At 38.1% G+C, this 17645-nt stretch overlaps 1 long non-coding RNA gene across 1 annotated transcript; it reads left to right on the forward strand.

The window, feature by feature from the left end:
• The first annotated feature begins 7016 nt into the window (after positions 1-7016).
• LOC119743390 lies at positions 7017-11855 on the forward strand. The gene is made up of 5 exons (XR_005273017.1): positions 7017-7133; positions 7446-7519; positions 7960-8022; positions 10296-10435; positions 10610-11855. It is a non-coding gene; the product is annotated as an uncharacterized LOC119743390 (long non-coding RNA).
• Positions 11856-17645: the final 5790 nt, after the last annotated feature.

A 17645-nucleotide genomic window follows, 5' to 3' on the forward strand; every position in this document is an offset into this window, starting at 1 on the left:
TTTGAGTCTGAGCTATATAGTGGCATAGCAAGCGGTGGAAGGAGGGTAAGGGGGTATCCCCCGCCCCCAATATTTTGTAACGGGTGCCCCTTTTTCACGAGTGCCGGGTTTTCTTTCACGAGCGCCTTTTTTTCCAGTGAGTGCCTATAAATTTTTCGAACGACGGCAATTGTTCCATCACGAAAAGCGCCACCTATTGTCCAATGGCGCCCATGATCGTCCGCTTTGAACAGCGCCCGCGAAAGGAGATGGCGTCCAAACAATATTTGCGTACTAGTGCTGTGTGTATTATGTTAGAATGTTTAGCATATGTTGCATAGACTGTATGGACGTTAGAGGCTCCGTCAAACTCCATACTGAAGTCTATACATGTAACTACTGATTAATTGTTTTTGTGAGAAGCTATAGTGCAACACCAGAAATGCGCTTCAAAAAGTTAGACCATGTTAGTCACGTATAAAATTCCATCGGCGCTATGGCCGACGCAGCAACAAGTTCAAATACAGTAAACAGCTACCAAACACTTGTTTTCACGTGACTGGTCACCACCAGCTCACCGTTCTAGAATTGTTCGAATTTTAATTTCTTTCTTTCTTTCTTTCCTTTTCTGGACAATAATTCAATGCGAAGATTCTTCAAAAGTTGTCACAGCTGCTTGAACGTGAAACTTCAACCCTGATATACCGAGGTGTGCATATTACACTGATACACGGTGACATCATCAGTATCAAATTACCTTTTGTTTTAAATATATATATTTTCATTTTTTTTTTTTTTTTTTTTTACTTTTACTGCCTTGGCTCATATGAAAATAAATGCCGGAAGTGGGCCATGGGACATCTAACTTTGATTTGTTTTTATTAATCAGATATCTCTAGAAAATAGGCAGAATATCCGGTGAGGCGTTATAAAAAAAGCATACTGTTTCGACTTGGGGTACTCCTTTTCAGGGTGCGTTCAATTTTCCGAAATAGAAGCCCAATCATAATGGGATCACTTCGTTTCGTATGAAATCACACAAAATATTCTCTGACATTCCAAATCCATTATCTTCTTTCTATATTTCTTTTCCCGTCTTAATTGATTGAAATCATACCTCACCAATTTTCCTTTCACATCCGATGCAAGAACAAAAATCGTATTTTCTACAGTCCAGCCATGAACTACTCTTTCGTTATAGCTAAAGAGCAGAATTTTATTATTCCCAGGCAAAAAAAAAAGAGCCATCAAATCATTTATTTTTAGATAGTATCTAAGCATATGTTGCATAAACTCCAGGCACGTCAGAGGCTCCGTCAAAAGCCATATTGAAGTCTACCGATACTGATTCTATTTTCGAGTAGGCATGTGCAGCGCCTGAATTGCGCTTCAACACGTTAGACCATGTCTGCCACGTGTAAACCTCCATTGGTAGAGGCTGCAACAAGGTTCAAATAAAGTTAAAAGCTACCAAATACGTGTTTTCGCTTAACCGGTCACCACCTGCTCACCATTTTAGAATTGTTCGAGTTTTCTCTCTTTGTTTTCTTATCCGGACATTATTAAATTCACCGCCAATCTTCTTCATATACTGAGGTTTATATGCATATTACAATGATACCTGCGATGACATCATCAGTATCAAATTACAAGCGATTTTAGTTAAAGAATGACCACGTTGTTTTACTATTATGTAGGCCTACTTACATTTGCTAAGAGCATAAACTGCGCCGTTTGTGATTCTTACACGGTTGACAAACCCTCGGACGGAACCTCTTGGCTCCTTAGATATCAGCAAGATTTGGTGCCAGTTCTTCTTTCTGCGATCTTTGTCTGTCGTTTTCGTTCTAGATAATAATTATCCGCAACTGTTCTTTCAACAGGAAAACACATGAACTGAAACTCGGTGTGAACATGAAACTGATTCCAAAATGAACATACTACAAGTGCGACCTTTACTTTCGGGGTTTCTGGAACTGCTATGATAAATTAATTGAACTGGGGAAGGGGAGCGAGTTACTAATATAAAAGAAATTGGCCGCTTCTACACAACCGAAATCATGATGACGTCATCATTCGAAAGGACGCCCCTAGTGACAGGCAAAAGAAACGTGCTTTTTGAATTTGAAAAGCCGCTTTTCCCTAAATTTCGCTCTGATTGCCCAGAAACATTCTTTGCACATACACACAAAACATTGGAATGTTCTTTGGGAAGAGTTCCTCAGAACGGAAGTAACTTTTTTTGGAATTCGAAAAAGATCATCTTTTTCTCGTTCGCCTGATAGAGGATTCTTTTCTTTTTTATTCTTTGGTTCTCATTTCTGAAAGACCCTATTTTGGGCTCGCGATTTGAGGAAAAAAAAACCCGCATTTTGTTTTATTACCGCCTACTAGCCCTGTCTGGAACCCCACTTACAAAAAAAAAAAAATTAAAGAACAAAAACTGGACATAACATTCAGACAATCAGGTTCTGTGTTATTTGAAATCTATGCAAGATAATAAATTATCCGAATTCGACTAGAAACACGGCGTGCAGCAATCAATGTAATCCCAGAAGAAGATGCGAGGGTGTTGTGTCTCATATCAGGCATCTATAGTTTACCTTTTGTGTTATGCAACAGCCAAAACGTCAGTGAGCTGCATGCTGCTGATATGCAAGTTAATATATACAGGCCTATATATTTTGCCAAAGATGGTTTCATGAGGAGCTCACGATATTCTCATTACAATCAACGAAAAGACAATACGCACTTGGCACCATTTAATTTAGTCATCTAAACTGGTGCAACTGCAATGCTTTTCACAATGCTATCACATCATCAATTCGGAACATAAATGTCAAAATATAAACAAAATGTTGGTGTAATATTTTTTCCCTTTCCCCCCTTGTTCTACTGCCTTTGCTCATATGAAAATAAATGCCTGAACTGGGACATCTAAATGTTCATTTTGTTTTATTAATCAGATATCTCTAGAAAATAGGCAGAATATCTAGTTTTCTAATTATACAAGCTAACCATGAACCATTCTTTCGTTAAATAGGAACAGAATTTATTATGCCCATGCATAGACAAAAAAGCCATCAACCATTTATTTTTAGATATTATCTAAGCATATGTTGCATAAACTCCAGGGACGTCAGAGGCTCCGTCAAAAGCCATATTGAAGTCTACCGATACTGATTCTATTTTCGAGTGGGCATGTGCAGCGCCTGAATTGCGCTTCAACACGCTAGACCATGCCTGACACGTGTAAACCTCCCTTGGTAGAGGCTGCAACAAGGTTCAAATAAAGTTAAAGGCTACCAAATACTTGTTTTCGCTTAACCGGTCACCACCTGCTCACCATTTAAGAATTGTTCAAGTTTTCTCTCTTTGTTTTCTTATCTGGACAGTATTTAATTCACCGTCAATCTTCTTCATATACTGAGGTTTATATGCATATTACAATGATGCCTGCGATTACATCATCAGTATCAAATTACAAGCGATTTTAGTTAAAGAATGACCACGTTCTTTTACTATTATGTAGGCCTACCTACATTTGCTAAGAGCATATAAACTGCGCCGTTTGTGATTCTTACACGGTTGACAAACCCTCGGACGGAACCTCTTGGCTCCTTAGATATCAGCAAGATTTGGTGCCAGTTCTTCTTTCTGCGATCTTTGTCTGTCGTTTTCGTTCTAGATAATTATTATCCGAAACTGTTTTTTTTCAATAGGAAAACACATGAACTGAAACTCGGGGTGAACATGAACCCTGATTCCAAAATGAACATACTACAAGTGCGACCTTTACTTTCGGGGTTTCTGGAACTGCTATGATCAATTAATTGAACTGGGGAGGGGAGTATGTTACTATAATAAAACAAAATTGGCCGCTTTTACACAACCGAAATCATGATGACGTCATCATTCGAAAGGATGCCCCTAGTGACAAGCAAAAGAAACGTGCTTTTTGAATTTGAAAAGCCGCATTTCCTAAAATTCCGCTCTGATTGCCCAGAAACATTCTTTGCACATACACACAAAACATTAGAATGTTCTAGATGAAGAGTTGCTCAGAACGGAAGTAAGTTTTTTAGAATTCGAAAAAGATCATCTTTTTCTCGTTCGCCTGATAGAGGATTCTTTTCTTTTCTATTCTTTTGTTCTCATTTCTGAAAGACCCTATTTTGGGCTCGCGACTTGAGGGAAAAAACCCGCATTTTGTTTTATTTCCGCCTACGAGCCCTGTCTGGAACTCCACTTACAAAAAAAATTAAATTAAAGAACAAAAACTGGACATAACATTCAGACAACCAGGTTCTGTGTTATTTGAAATCCATGGAAGATAATCAATTATCCCAATTCGACTAGAAACACGGCGTGCAGCAATCAATGTAATCCCAGAAGAAGATGCGAGGGTGTTGTGTCTCATATCAGGCATCTATAGTTTACCTTTTGTGTTAAGAAACAGCCAAAACGTCAGTGAGCTGCATGCTGCTGATATAATGCAAGTTAATATATACAGATCTATATATTTTGCCAAAGACGGTTTGATGAGGAGCTCACAATATTCTCACTGCAATCAACGAAATAGACAATACGCACTTGACACCATTTAATTTAGTCATCTAAACTGGTGCAACTGCAATGCTTTTCACAATGCTATCACATCATCAATTGGGAAGATAAATGTCAATCAAACTATAAACAAAATGTTGGTGTAATATTTTTCCCCTTTCCCCCCTTGTTCTACTGCCTTTGCTCATATGAAAATAAATGCCTGAACTGGGATATCTGAATGTTCGTTTTGTTTTATTAAACAGATATCTCTAGAAAATAGGCAGAATATCTAGTTTTCTAATTATACAGGCTAACCATGAACCATTCTTTCGTTAGTTAGGAACAGAATTTATTATGCCCATGCAAAGACAAAAAAGCCATGCGTCATTTTTTTTTCCATTTCGGAACACAGTTGTTAAGATCCAGCTGTGTCTGTGACGGAGATTTTGTCGTCTATGGTTATTCCAATATTTCGATACTGAGGCTTGGACCTCAAGCAGAGCAGATATTTAGCTTATCCATGCCGCAAGGTACACAATGCAACATCATCAAACTGTTCGTGTCTAAAGGGATAGGTTCAGTCATCGTTACTTTAGATACAAGAATTATTCGAAATAAAATATTTTACTTCTGCCTTTCTGCCTCTGACATCATAATGCAAAAACAAAAACCATATTTTGTACAGTCTGGCCAAGAACCAAGAACCATTCTTTAGTTAGCTGAGAGCAGAATTTTATTATGCCCCTGCAGAGACAAAAATTCGTAAAACATTTATTTTTAGACAAGCATATGTTTCATAAACTCAAAGGACGTTAGAGGCTCCGTCAATTTCCATATTGAAGTCTATCGATACCGATTTTATTTTTAAATAGCTATTTGCAGCACAAGAATGCGCTTCGAAACGTTGGACCATGTCTGCCACGTATAAACCTCCATTGGTTAAGGCAGTAACAAAGTTCAAATAAAGAAAACAGCTACCTACGTGTCACCAAATTTCATAAATTTGATCCTGAATAACTCTGTTGTTTACCAATGGATTTAAACCACAATTCCAGATTATGGCATGACAAATTATGAAGCGAGTTTCATCAGGTTTGTGCAAGAGGGTGAGATTTAAACGCCGTACTAAAAAAAACCCTCACTTTCAGAATGACGATACAGCGCTGGAGGCGGTGTTGGATTCGGGAGAGCGCGTGAAGCGGCCGGAAGCTTCTGAAGGAATGCAGGGTCAACCCTAATGTCATTGCACATCTCCTCGATCGTGTGTTGCGCCAACAATCGAGGAGGTTTTCAATGACATCAGGAATGATTCTGCTTTCCTTCAAAAGCTTCCGGCCGCAGCACGCGCCTTCGGCCACCGTCCCAAGCGCTGTGTCGACATAGGAGGTGGCCAAGTCGAAAGTGGCAGATTCTGAAAATGTGTATATGTTTTCGTATGGCGTTTAAATCTCATCCTCTTGCACAGAGCTGATGAAATTCGCATAACTACATTTGTCATACTTTTTTTTAATATTCCAAAATTTTGGTTTATTTCATTGGTAAACAACATAGTTATTTAGGATCAAAAGTAGGACATTTTTCAGCTGCGTGGCTGGTCACCACCTGCTCACCGTTTTAGAATTGTTCGAGTTTTAATTTCTTTCTTTCCTTTTCCTTAAAATAATTCTCTTCAAAATATTCACAGCTGCTTGAACTTGAAGCATCAACCCTGATAACAGACTTTACAGTAGTGTGCATATTAACAAAATACACGACGACATGAACAGTATCAAGTTACAAGTAATTTTAGTTAAAAAATGGCCAAGTTTCAACTATGAACACAATTAGCAATCACCTTCGTACATTATGTCTGATAGACCATACCTTGATAAGATCAAGTTGCGTGAGCTTTCCTTGAAATTCCGGGTTGATATCAGAATGTTAAGCTATAGTAGGGTGTATTCAAAATGCAGACAGAACACTTCAAATTAAAACAAACCCCATTTTCTCCGAAACGGGTCAAGGCTGAGATGTAGATAAAACCTGGCATAAACATAAACTCCTGACCGAAAGCGTCCACAATTTACTTTTATTATTTGCTTCACCTTTTTTTCATCCATTTTGACAGTTTATCGACACCTGTTGCAAGGTTTACATCCTTCAAACTGCCAGAATAAAGACCGAATTTAAAAATAGGACCTCACGCACCCCCCTTTCCCCCGTTCTGTCATGTTTTACCAATGATATTTATTTCTTACATCCGATAATCGCCTGTGCGCATGCGTGTGTTAGTTCTATTGTATGGCTCCACGAGCGAACTTCTTTTTCTGAGGGGGGGGGGGGGTTGTTTTCCCCTTCTTTGCGTTTATGATGTGCATGATGTGTTCAAACATGAGAAACGCCACTAGAGTTACATGGTCTTTAATTTAAACGTCTGTATAGATGTACGTGTTTCAGCATAGCTGTAGATGACTCTTCTCTGACACTTGAACCCAGCCACTTTATACAAAGAAGTGTTCTCGGCGCTGTTGTGGCGCATTCGTTCAGTAGACATCAAGTTGAAAGCATCCAGTGCATTTCCGCCTCCTGACTTTGCTTTGGTTTCAAGTTTCGTTTCAACCTAAAATGTAAGCTTGGGATAAACGTGGCCAGATTTGATATGTCAGTTGCCTTTGAAAGTAAAAAAGTCCTGGTAATTGAATGTTTTCATTTTTAACGATGATTTGTCACGAATATACACGTTGATATGACAATGCGACAATTTCATGAAAAGTACAAATCGCGCAACAGCCGAATTAATCTACGTGTGTCTGTGTGCGTGTGTGTGTGGGTGGGTGGGTGGGTGGGTGTGGGTGTGTGTGTGTGGAGGGGGGGGGGGGGGTTACAACCATATCATTGCAAGTATCTTACTGTCATTCGTTTTCTCCCTCACTTTGTAGATCAGCCAGAATGAAGGTTTACATGTGCCTGCTTCTCCTGATGGTCGTTGGATGTGCCTTGTGTTTTGCAGAGAGTAAGTACCGTATATTTGTTTCATGTTCCAGAATATCCCGATATATTTGTTCAATGTTCCATTATCCCTACCGTTCCGACATAGAAGTATTCTTATAAGTTTTTACCACATTCGCACAGCCCTTTGGGCATGTCGTACATATGTCATGCTTGGAGTAAATATAGTTTGATTCGAGTTTTGATAATTATGATAGTCTATACGCACATTAAAATGAACGTTTAAGTTTCCATAATAGAGGAGAAAACACGTTTGACTGATTCTCCCCCTAAACGTACGAAACTTGCATGTTCCAAGCCTTATTTATTAGTGTTAAAAAAATGTTCGGTGTCTCTACAAATGTTCAACGCTATGAAACTTCAACTCTTAATTTCTTTTTATTCAATATCTGTGCAGATGCAATTCATGAATTCAGCACCAATAACATTGTTAATGTCTTGCAGAATTTCTTGCCGAGAAGTTGATGCAAGACCTGGAATCTCGCGGAATAGTGAAGAAGGGGAAGTGTAAGTTCTGTGGTCTTTCATAATAAGTTTGTAATAATAACTTGACAAAGGTTGGCACTTAACGACATGAATCAAAACTTAGGCACAATATTATTGCTCACATGCGTTTGGGTTGCAATTGCATGCTGTCCCGGAGAATGCCGTTGTTTTTGTTGGAAATGTCAACGAAGTTTTGTTCATGTTCATGCAGAACATTTTTTCATCAAGAACATTTTGCGTTTGTTCTACCACGGACCCTACACACAAGGATTAACGACTCTGCCAAACGCCTGGTTAGACGCGTGATAACGGCCCATACAGGTGGAAAATACCATGAATACTTGTCAACAAAGACCCCTGCGCGCGGCGGCTCTCAGATTTGCAGGGCTCTGCGCCCGATTTGGTGTCGTAGTCTGTCAAGCCAGCTAATCATATTTTTGAATATTCATGATTCTGCGTTTTTTGTCTTTATTATTGAATTCTGATAAGTGATAACGTAACCATGTTAACGCCGAGCAACAATATCTTTAGCTTTAAAATGAACTATGAAATGTCGCTTTTATTTCATCGGGTCGGGACCACATCCTTAAATAATTTTTTAAATGAAAGCCTCTTTAAAAAACGGAATTCGGGTAAACGGTGTTCTCCTCGAAATTTGACGGGGTTTTTTTTTCCGGGTAAATACTTCATCTATGGCGACAAAAACTGCACAATACCATCTGTTATATCCTGAAGCATTTATTTTTAACAATTTTGCAACAAATATATCTTAAGGAGTAGTTTTGCTTACAGTTTCATGAATATTTCCGTTTTAGATGTCATGCAAAATAACCGACAAAATGGCACACCTTTGCAATTTGCGATTACAAGCCAAAGGGTATTAATGCCTATTATCATGCGTCTAACCAATTAAGGCAAGTCCGCTCAGTGCATTTTGTACTAGAGCTCAGAATAGTCGTTTATCCTTGTGTGTAGGATCCGTGGTTCTACTTCGTTTATAGGCAATCAATTGTTACCGTCAAATGGTTCATTTATAAATATCAACATTGATTATTCACACACTGAGTGTACAATTCTCCTTTCAATGAGCGTTGTTCTTGGCGTTTGCTGCTTGTTAGATCAGTTTTATTCTGTTTGCCTTAATTTAAAAAAAAATAAACAATCGTTTGCATTGTTTTGAATCGGAAGACAGTAAAACAAAAAATCTGAAAATCAAAAAGTGAATCTAATGAAACTTCAATGGAAATGAAAACAAGATGTTTTGTTGTTAATTTGCGTTGTTAATCTTTGAACGGGCCCGTTTATTATTGGCTTTTCCGCTTGAAAAGCGTTTTCTCCCCCAATGCAATAGACTTTGTACATATTTAATTCAGCCTAGTTTTGGTTAATTTCTGTTCACTCCGAACATGTTGAAATCTGAAAGCAAATAGCTAAATTAGACTAAATGTATTAATTTTCAAATAAAACTGGTTGAATAAGACGGGTTTTAAATTGAACGACCTTTTTTTTTTGGGGGGGGGGGGGTTAAAATTTGCCGAAATCCGATATTCCATAGTTATATCTTTCCAAGATCATAATTCTGAGAAATAGCGATATCTGAAATTTGGAACTAGTCCCTACGGAACTCCAGAGGTGCCATCCTAGATGTTGAGATCCTGTCATAATTTATCACGGGATGACAACATCGTACACGTAAAATTTTAAGAGGGATGCCAACATCCTCGGATAGATCTATCACGGGTAGCACAATCCTGAAAGTAGAATCCCGACATCGTTTGACAATAATATCACGGGATGACGACATCCTGAAAGTAGGGTGTCGACATCCCCAGATACCTTCCAATGCTTTTTAGTGGAGTTATGGGAAAGCAATCCTTCTTTCAGGATGTCGTCATCTCGTGATAAATGTTCTCAGGTTCTCGACATCCTATTCTTTTGGGATGTCTTCATCCCTAGATACATTATCTGAGGATGTCGACATCCTATTTTTACGATGTCGTCATCTCGTGATAAAACATCTCAGGACGTTGACAAAAAAATACGCGTAGGATGTCGTCATCCCGTGAAAGGTTATCACATCATCTCAATATCTTGAATGGCACCTCCAGAGCCATGTAAGTCCCTTTTCTTTGTGGTATAAAAAGAAATAGTTGCAGGCTTTTACTTTATGGTAATTTATCCTGGATGCCTGTAAACATTAAACATGGACAGTCTCTTTAAAGCCTCCTTCAACAGATCATCCACACAAATATTTCTCTACTAGTCATTCACTTTCATGTTGGTTTCTGTTTCAGCTTGCACAACTCAGGCCGAATGTGGTTTTCCACAGTATTATTGTGCTAAACGTGTCCGTTTCTCTCCGGGCGTTTGCAGAGAGCTCATTGGTAAAAGACGCTAGGAATTCTGAAAATCAACATGAATGAATTAAACCATGGTAAGCCCATCGTTATCAATTGATGAACTTTTCCCATCTTTTCTCTAAAGTAGGTCTAGCGTTGCAAAACCTCTCTCTTTACGAAATGCTAGTGTCTAAACGTTTGGTCCTCGTAAGTCCATCATCAGTCCTTGAAGAAATCATGGTGTTTTTTCTTTTATTATCTCCATGCAGATCGTCAGTGGTTAACCGACAGCAAGGCTTTATTCTGATTCAATAAGATTTGACATTAATTCATTTTTCTTCTTTCCTGGTAAGATTGTCTCATTTTTGTTAACAATACTGGGTCGGTGTTCCAGCCAGTTTTTTCCATTGATTCCGTGACAGTGCTGTGCACTTGTAAAGGCTGCTCACTCTGAATTTAAAAAGCACTTTTGAAATCAAAATGAAACAAAAAATATAGGTAATCGATCCGTGAATACTGACATATATTAAACGATCGGCACATTTGATTTTTTTTTTACAGAACGCATACAAATCTTAAAGATAAATTCTTCTCATCATGTAAATGGCACGAAAAGTGAGCTCGAATACGGACTTAATTATTATTTCCTCTGTTTGGTGTATTAAAACAATATACGTTTGTTTCTGTCTGTAATAATTTTGTTCTTGTGCTTTTGGGGTATCGGTGTTGCGTGGTTATCATTATCCGTGATGATGGGTAAAATCCACTTTTAAAATATCCATTAATATTCTTCCTGCTTGTATCGTGTAAGCAGGACTGGGATATGGAAACGTTTGCATCCAAGGATTTTTTTTTGTGGAAAGGGCGGAACACAAGCCCAGAAAAAACATAAGAAGGTTACTTTCTAAATTGGCACACTTCTTTGTCGTGATTTCAAATCCAAAAGACACTGAGGGTTAGCCACAAATGTTTCAGCTTTAAGGTTAGATTGGAATACTCGTTTATGTAATGTTTTTGGTCTTCTTGGTATTTTGGGTATTACATTGGTGCATGGTTATCATTATCCGTGATAATGGGTAAAATCCAATTTTATTTTACGCGCCAACTGTCACAACTCTAGATGGGGCCATTACCGTAAAGTTCAAGGGTGCACACAAGCTAAACTGGTTCTATAATACAGGAAGATGTTCACATGCGATCTTATTTTTCTCGCTGTTGACTAATAAAGTCATACTATTCCTTTAAAAATGATTGTTGCCTTATCTTTTAAAACCTGCCATTTTGTTGTGTAAAATACTCAGCCATAAATTATGTACATCTTTGTTACAAAACACAGATAGGCTGTCCTTGATGGAATTTATTCTCATAACAGGTGTTTGTTCACTGTAAAAGAAGATCCAATTCTTCAAACAGGACTTTGAAATCATTCGTTATTAATTGAACGTATGCTATCTCTTATCCCTTTTCATCCTTCGATGCTTTCTCTTTTGTAAACGTACTGTGAATGATACAGCTTCTTGGCAAAATAAATTGACTCTTGCACGCAAAATAATTTATCAGTGTCCATGAATGAATTCTCTAGACGTCTGTCTGTCATACTCATCCATGTTATTTGATTGCGTTTTCAAAACCCCGGCCTCGTTTCTTCCATACTTGAAAACAAGTAGAAACAAAATTGGTCATGAACAAGTAAAAGGGACGCCCTCTTTGTACACAATCCGTGTGTGGAGTCCTGTGTGCAATATTTGTCATTGTATCATGACTTTCACCTAGTAAAGAAGTGCGTCTGATTTTGAGGATGTGCGAGCCTTTGCCGTCATTATACCGGTTCAAAGCCTAGATATAATAGTATGGTGTTCCCTTGGGTTGGGAAAGCAATGGGAAGCTCAAACAATAGCAGGCCATGCTTTGAGAGAATGAGAACACGTTTCCTACAGAAAAAAAAAATATATATCACGTTTATCATAACAAATTCACGTGAAGCAACGTCCCAGTCCATTTTCTGATTGATGGTAATCGTACCTCAGTTTTCCTCTCATATTTTAATGCAGAAAAGTAATGCTCCGAACGGTGTAGCCATCATTCTTTCCTTAGCTCAGTGCAGCATTTTATTTTCCCCATGTTAAGACAGAAAAGCAATCAAACATTTATTTTTCGATTTATAAACACATGTTGATGTCTCTTCTGATGTCCATCGATTCTCATGATAACGTTTTTGAGTCTGAGCTATAAAGTGGCATAGCAAGCGGTAGGGGGAGGGTAAGGGGGTATCCCCCGCCCCCAATATTTTGTAACGGGTGCCCCTTTTTCACGAGTGCCGGGTTTTCTTTCACGAGCGCCTTTTTTTCAGTGAGTGCCTATAATTTTTCGAACGACGGCAATTGTTCAATCACGAAAAGCCCAACCTATTGTCCAATGGCGCCCATGATCGTCCTCTTTGAACAGCGCCCGCGAAAGGAGATGGCGTCCAAACAATATTTGCGTACTAGTGCTGTGTGTTAATACACATGTTAGAATGTTTAGCATATGTTGCATAGACTGTATGGACGTTAGAGGCTCCGTCAAACTCCATATTGAAGTCTATACATGTAACTACTGATTAATTTTTTGTGTGAGAAGCTATATAGTGCAACACCAGAAATGCGCTTAAAAAAGTTAGACCATGTTTGTCACGTATAAAATTCATCGGCGCATAGCCGACGCAGCAACAAGTTCAAACACAGTAAACAGCTACCAAACACTTGTTTTCACGTGACTGGTCACCACTAGCTCTCCGTTCTAGAATTGTTCGAATTTTAATTTCTGTCTTTCTTTCTTTCCTTTTCCGGACAATAATTCAATGCGAAGATTCTTCAAAAGTTGTCACAGCTGCTTGAACGTGAAACTTCAACCCTGATATACCGAGGTGTGCATATTACACTGATACACGGTGACATCATCAGTATCAAATTACCTTTTGTTTTAAATATATATATATTTCATTTTTTTTTTTTTTTAACTTTTACTGCCTTGGCTCATATGAAAATAAATGCCGGAAGTGGGCCATGGGACATCTAACTTTGATTTGTTTTTATTAATCAGATATCTTTAGAAAATAGGCAGAATATCCGGTGAGGCGTTATAAAAAAGAAATACTGTTTCGACTTGGGGTACTCATTTTCAGGGTGCGTTCAATTTTCCGAAATAGAAGCCCAATCTTAATGGGATCACCTCCAAAGAATAGTTTTGTATGAAATCACACAAAACATTCACTGACATCCCAAATCCATTATCTTATTTCTATATCTCTTTTCCCGTCTTAATTGATTGAAATCATACCTTACCAATTTTCCTTTCACATCCGATGCAAAATTAAAAATTATATTTTCTACAGTCCAGCCATGAACTACTCTTTCGTTATAGCTAAAGAGCAGAATTTTATTATTCCCAGGCAAAAACAAAAGAGCCATAAACCATTTATTTTTAGATATTATCTAAGCATATGTTGCATAAACTCCAGGGACGTCAGAGGCTCCGTCAAAAGCCATATTGAAGTCTACCGATACTGATTCTATTTTCGAGTAGGCATGTGCAGCGCCTGAATTGCGCTTCAACACATTAGACCATGACATTGTCTGCCACGTGTAAACCTCCATTGGTAGAGGCTGCAACAAGGTCAAATAAAGTTAAAAGCTACCAAATACTTGTTTTTGCTTAGCCGGTCACCACCTGCTCACCATTTAAGAATTGTTCAAGTTTTCTCTCTTTGTTTTCTGATCCGGACAGTATTAAATTCACCGCCAATCTTCTTCATATACTGAGGTGTATATGCATATTACAATGATGTCTGCGATGACATCATCAGTATCAAATTACAAGCGATTTTAGATAAAGAATGACCACGTTCTTTTACTATTATGTAGGCCTACCTACATTTGCTAAGAGCATATAAACTGCGACGTTTGTGATTCTTACACGGTTGACCAACCCTCGGACGGAACCTCTTGGCTCCTTAGATATCAGCAAGATTTGGTGCCAGTTCTTCTTTCTGCGATCTTTGTCTGTCGTTTCCGTTCTAGATAATAATTATCCACAACTGTTCTTTTAATAGGAAAACACATGAACTGAAACTCGGTGTGAACATGAACCCTGATTCCAAAATGAACATACTACAAGTGCGACCTTTACTTTCGGGGTTTGTGGAACTGCTATGATAAATGAATTGAACTTGGGTAGGGGAGCATGTTACTACAATAAAAAAAAATGTGGCCGCTTTTACACAAACGAAATCATGATGACGTCATCATTCGAAAGGACGCCCCTAGTGAAAAGCAAATGAAACGTGGTTTTGAATTTGAAAAGCCGCATTTTCCAAAATTTCGCTCTGATTGCCCAGAAACATTTTTTGCACATACACACAAAACATTAGAATGTTCTAGATGAAGATTTCTTCAGAACGGAAGTAACTTTTTAAGAATTCGAAAAAGATCATCTTTTTCTCGTTCGCCTGATAGAAGATTCTTTTCTTTTTCATTCTTTTGTCCTCATTTCTGAAAGACCCTATTTTGGGCTCGCGACTTGAGGAAAAAAAACCGCATTTTGTTTTATTACCGCCTACGAGCCCTGTCTGGAACCCCACTTACAAACAAAAATTAAATTAAAGAACAAAAACTGGACATAACTTTCAGACAATCAGGTTCTGTGTTATTTGAAATCTATGCAAGATAATAAATTATCCGAATTCGACTAGAAACACGGCGTGCAGCAATCAATGTAATCCCAGAAGAAGATGCGAGGGTGTTGTGTCTCATATCAGGCATCTATAGTTTACCTTTTTTGTTAAGCAACAGCCAAAACGTCAGTGAGCTGCATGCTGCTGATATAATGCAAGTTAATATATATAGGCCTGAGGAGTTCATGATATTCTCATTGCAATCAACGAAGTAGACAATACGCACTTGGCACCATTTAATTTAGTCATCTAAACTGGTGCAACTGCAATGCTTTTCACAATGCTATCACATCATCAATTGGGAAGATAAATGTCAATCAAAATATAAAAAAAATGTTGGTGTAATATTTTTCCCCTTTCCCCCCTTGTTCTACTGCCTTTGCTCATGTGAAAATAAATGCCTGAACTGGGACATCTAAATGTTTATTTTGTTTTATTAATCAGATATCTCTAGAAAATAGGCAGAATATCTAGTTTTCTAATTATACAGGCTAACCATGAACCATTCTTTCGTTAGATAGGAACAGAATTTATTATGCCCATGCAAAGACAAAAAAGCCATACATCATTTTTTTTCCATTTCGGAACACAGTTGTTCAGATCCGGCTGTGTCTGTGACGGAGATTTTGTCGTCTATGGTTATTCCAATATTTCGATACTGAGGCTTGGACCTCAAGCAGAGCAGATATTTAGCTTATCCATGCCGCAAGGTACACACTCCAACATCATCAAACTGTTCGTGTCTAAAGGGATAGGTTTAGTCATCGTTACTTTAGATACAAGAATTATTCGAAACAAAATATTTTACTTCTGCCTTTGCTCATATGAAAATGTATTCCCCAACGGAGACATTTGGACTTGATTTTGTTTAATTAATCGGAAATCTAAAATAGGCAGAATATAAACAGTCTTGGGGTACAGAGTAAGTTTTTTTCAGGGTGCGTTCAATTTCCAAAATAGAACCGCAATCTCTTTGTGATTACCTCGGAATGCTAGTGCTTGTATTATATCGCACAAAACATTAACCAACGTTCTAATCTATTATCTTATTTCTATTCCCGTCTTACTGATTGAAATCATACCTCACCAATTTTCCTCTGACATCATAGTGCAAAAACAAAAACCATATTTTGTACAGTCTAGCCAAGAACCAAGAACCATTCTTTGGTTAGCTGATAGCAAATTTTATTATGCCCTTAGAGAGACAAAAAAACCAGTAAAACATTTTTTGTAGACAGGCATATGTTTCATAAACTCCAAGAACGTCAGAGGCTCCGTCAAACTCCACATTAAAGTCTATCGATACCGATTTTATTTTTGAGTAGCTATTTGCAGCACAAGAATGCGCTTCAAAACATTAGACCATGTTCGCATAAGCCTTCCATTGGTTTAGGCAGTAACAAAGTTCAAATAAAGTAGACAGCTACCTACGCGTCAACAAAATTTCATAAATTTGATCCTGAATAACTCTGTTGTTTACCAATGGATTTAAACCACAATTTCAGATTATGGCATGACAAATTATGAAGCGAGTTTCATCAGCTTTGTGCAAGAGGGTGAGATTTAAACGCCGTACTAAAAAAAAACACCTCACTTTCAGAATGACGAAACAGCGCTGGAGACGGTGGTGGATTCGGGAGCGCGCGTGCTGCGGCTGAAGGCTTCTGGAGGAATGCAGGGTCAAGCCTAATGTCATTGCTCATTTCCTCGATCGTGTGTTGCGCCAACGATCGAGGAGGTTTTCAATGACATCAGGAATTATCCTGCTTTCCTTCAAAAGCTTCCGGCCGCAGCACGCGTCTTCGGCCACCGTCCCAAGCGCTGTGTCGACATAGGAGGTGGCCAAGTTGAAAGTGGCAGATTCTGAAAATGAGTATATGTTTTCGTATGGCGTTTAAATCTCATCCTCTTGCACAGAGCTGATGAAATTCGCATAACTAAATTGGTCATGCTTTTTTAAAATATTCCAAAATTTTGGTTTATTTTCATTGGTAAACAACATAGTTATTTAGGATCAAAAGTAGGAAATTTTTTTGTTGAGTGGCTGGTCACCACCTGCTCACAGTGTTAGAATTGTTCTATTTTTAAATTCTTTCTTTATTTTTCCTTAAAATAACTCTCTTCAAAATATTCACAGCTGCTTGAACATGAAGCATCAACCCTGATATACAGACTTTACAGTGGTGTGCATATTAACAAAATACACGACGACATCTACAGTATCAAGTTACAAGTAATTTTAGTTCAAAAATGGCCATGCTTCAACTATGAACACAATTAGCAATCACCTTCGTACATTATGTCTGATAGACCATACCTTGATAAGATCAAGTTGCGTGAGCTTTCATTGAAATTCCAGGTTGATACCAGAATGTTAAGCTATAGGGTGAATTTAAAATGAAGACAGAACCCTTTAAAATAAAGGAAACACCATTTTCTCCGAAACGGGTCAAGGCCAGGATGTAGATAAAGCCTGGTATAACCATAAACTCCTGACCGAAAGCGTTTACCATTTACTTCTGTTATTTGTTTCACTTTTTTTCATCCATTTTGACAGTTTATCGACACCTGTTGCAAGGTTTACATCCTTCAAA

The sequence above is a fragment of the Patiria miniata genome, unplaced genomic scaffold (genome assembly GCF_015706575.1).
Source record: "Patiria miniata isolate m_02_andy unplaced genomic scaffold, ASM1570657v1 HiC_scaffold_6, whole genome shotgun sequence".
Lineage (NCBI taxonomy): Eukaryota > Metazoa > Echinodermata > Asteroidea > Valvatida > Asterinidae > Patiria > Patiria miniata.